This window comes from Cynoglossus semilaevis, chromosome 1 (assembly GCF_000523025.1).
Source record: "Cynoglossus semilaevis isolate Cse_v1.0 chromosome 1, Cse_v1.0, whole genome shotgun sequence".
Lineage (NCBI taxonomy): Eukaryota > Metazoa > Chordata > Actinopteri > Pleuronectiformes > Cynoglossidae > Cynoglossus > Cynoglossus semilaevis.
Genome location: NC_024307.1, coordinates 13,611,921 through 13,615,396, shown reverse-complemented (window position 1 = coordinate 13,615,396; position 3,476 = coordinate 13,611,921). Strand labels below are relative to the sequence as shown.

The window sequence follows — 3,476 nt, the reverse complement described above, 5'->3', positions numbered from 1 at the left end:
CCCCCACCCTGCTCCTCCTCCTCCTCCATCGCCTTTCTTGTCTCACTTTGTGTGGAAATGAGCCACTGCCTCTGCCAGCGGATAAAATTTCATTGTTTATGTATTTATTCATTGTGAAGCAGGGGATTTAGCGACTTTACAAGGTCATTCAAACTGATGAGTGAATCTCTCTGTTCACTGAGATGTAAATACGGACTCACGCTGAGGCTGCAGTCGCACACAAACACAGATGTAGCCGCCGTCATCATCGACCCTCATCCCGTCCTCCAGCTGATTACGTTTCCTCGACTTCCACCGTCGTCTTGAGGAGAGGATCCTAGGAATTAAACACACACAAAAAAACCCAGGATGAGACGGTGGTAATGATCTTATCAGAAACAGTGGGTGGCGCTCTGTTTGTATTAAATATGCTGACAGGCAGGAAACACACCTGCAGACTGTGAACGGCCGACAAGTCTGGATGAGAAGGTTTAGATAAAAGCTAACAGCTGTTTACGTCGTGTTTTGAAAAACTGAGAAGGATTTTTAAATATTTATTTGAAATTAACCTGCATTACTGTTGCCTGCAGTTCATTCTGTGAGGCTGCAGTGTGGCCGTCACTGCGCCAGAAATTACAGACAGACATTTGTCTCTTTTTTTTTTTTTTTTGCAGCAATAGGATTACTGCCTGCTGTGCCTGTACTCAGGGGTTTGATTCCAACTAGTCCTCAGTACTAGGTTGGGTTCAACAGAAAGGGCAGCTGGTATATCATTTTGGTACAAGCCATGATTGTTATTATTATAGTCTTTCTTCTTTGTTGGAAACGTGCTACGAAACCCGTAGTGCCATGTCCTCTGAGCGGTCACCAGAACAAAAAACAAAAAAGCACTACATAAGTGCAGACTATTTCGCCAAATATAGGAACTAAACCTGAACCTAGTCTACCTGGCAGTAAAAAGTACAAGTCTTTTTCCTTCTGAAGCCTCTTTTCTACTGGGAAATGACTGGACAGTTTCTGAATGCACGGGCAGTAAAACCTTAAGACCATCAAACTCCAAAGGAGGAGAGCGGACACGAGGCGATGCAGCTGCCGTCTGGACCCCAGACCCTCATGGGGTCCATGCATTACCAGGTGTAACCCCCCCCCATCCTCCATCCTCCATCCTCCCATTCCTCATCTTCCTCTTCAGACTCTTTCATCATCCCGGTGACATCCACACAGAGGAGCTAAAGTGGACTCATCTGTCTGTCTGTCAGAGGAAAAGGTCATTTTCTCTGTGAGGAAGATGAGGGCAGGACGTGGAGAAGGACACCTCAGGGTAATTATCAGAGGCCGGTTCACACCGTAGGGACTAATGACACCAACATGGTTATAAAGTACAGTATTCGTTTGTCAAGGTTTTTGGATGAACAGTTGGACCAACGGGGGTTGTTGTTGGACCATGTCTGGACAGTTGAGCTGAAATACTTGATCCCATAGTTATATTAAACACAGGTAGACATACTGTACCAGCTGTACCAGGTGTACCAGGTGTACCAGCTGTACCAGGTGATCGGAAACTAAAACTAAAAATATTTCAAAACACGAACGTGATAAACTTAAAGTTACATTTCTACTTACAGTAAAATATAAGCTAAAGCTAATCGTAGGAGCATTAAATATATATATGCATATATATGTGTATTTATTTAAACAGTATATTATATATTAAGAGTTGTAAGTATTTATTTATACAGTATATTATATATTAAGAGTTGTAACAATTGTATATGGATATTTCTTTTAAAAAGTTAAACTAATTTAACTGAACTCTAAATTAGAAAAACAACAAATACATAATACTTATATATGTATAAATATACTGTCTATATTTTAGCTTTTCTTTCATGTTTAGTTAAATTACTTTTAAATTAGTATTCTGGCCCCTGATACCACTCCAACTTCCCATGTGGCCCGTGTGGTAAAACCACATATTTTTATTTGAGAAATAACTTACATGACATCTGAACCTCCTCAGTAATAAAAGGATCTGTCTCCTCTGAAACCCTGTGTGACGTCTCCCTTCATGTGACACGGCTGTTGGTTTGTCTTTGGCCTCAGTGAACTGCTCAGTGTGGCTGATATCACACGTTTCCTCTGGATTCTTTCTGAAATCCTCGCTGAAAACAAAACTGAAAATACCTGAGGCTCAGAGGACCGACACATTCTGTTTGGAGCTGATAACATTTCTTACAGTGGCTGCTCTTCACAGAGACCACATGTACAGTAGATGAAGGCTCCTTCAGCTGAACGTACTGTAAAACCAATAAAGACATACAGCATCTTTCAACATGTTCCAGTGAAGGGTTAAACGTCAGGAGTCAGAAATGTTGATCTGAATATTCTTCTAAGAGGATAGAACTTCACAAACATGTTTTTCCAGTTGTGTGTCTAAACTTTTGGGAGAATTTTAGCCATTTATTGTGAATTCTTACATATTTTATTTACAAATTTCAATCACTGGCAAACATTTATCTATATGTTGAATCAATAACCTTTAAAAAAGAAATTATCAAATCAACTGAAACTTTAAATTATATTTCCTGACTTTAGGTTTTCTTGGGCCATCTACTGCTTTCTAATCCAATCCGATCCAATTTGAGCATTTTCTACCCTTTAAGTTGACTGACTTTAAGGTCTTTTATGATCCAATTTGAGCATTTTCTACCCTTTAATGACATTTTTGGCCAACATCTATTTGTCACTAAGCAAACTTTAAATTCAAGTTTTGATAAAGAAACATCACCATGAACGTTTTGGAATGTTTTTAATTAAACTTGATTCCTTAGCTTTTGGCTAACCCACAGTTGTTATTGCTATCTCTAGGAGTTTATTTTAGATTTTTCTGAGAAAATAAAATATTAGATACTACTGCTAAATTTGTAGCTATCGTTTCATAAATACGATAATTAGCATAGCTGGCAAATCTATTTTTATCTGTGTTTCTGTCCAATCTGTAGCTCATTTTGAGCCAACAGAGCCGTCTCCATCCGTGCCTGTCATTTGTGATGAAAACATGCGTCGAGACCGTGACACTGTGAGGTGTGTAAAAAGAATAAAAGTGGAAAAAGAAAAATGAAAGAGCGGTGAAGGTAAAAGAGGTGAAGGAGAGAAGTGAGTTGATGAACAGTTGCCTAATGAAGGCATTGTGGGTAAAAAAAGAGGGCAGGACCAGTTCTTCTACTGTTGCCTTCGTTCCCATGTAGCTCAGCATCTGCAGCTCTGCGCTCAGACAAAGGACACAGCGGTGCGGACACACACAAACACACACGCCAGCAACCTGCTCCGACTTGCAGCGGCAGCAACTTCTTCCAAATGAACGCACTTTTTCACAAGGCAACACAACCAGAAATAGTGATGACTGGTGTTTGCTGTCCAGGAGGAGTTTATGAGGAGGAGAAAACAAAGAAATCAAGATTTACTGCTTAGATATAACAGAAGAGGAGGAGGAGGAG

The 3,476-nt window shown here is 40.0% G+C and overlaps 1 long non-coding RNA gene across 1 annotated transcript in view; it reads right to left on the bottom strand.

Annotated features, from left to right (window-relative positions):
- Positions 1–39: 39 nt before the first annotated feature.
- The window catches only part of LOC103380070 (uncharacterized), a 54,064-nt gene continuing 50,627 nt past the window's right edge, over positions 40–3,476 (bottom strand). The window contains exon 3 of the long non-coding RNA XR_521634.3: positions 40–316. This is a non-coding gene — a long non-coding RNA (uncharacterized LOC103380070). The remainder of the gene's footprint in view (positions 317–3,476) is intronic.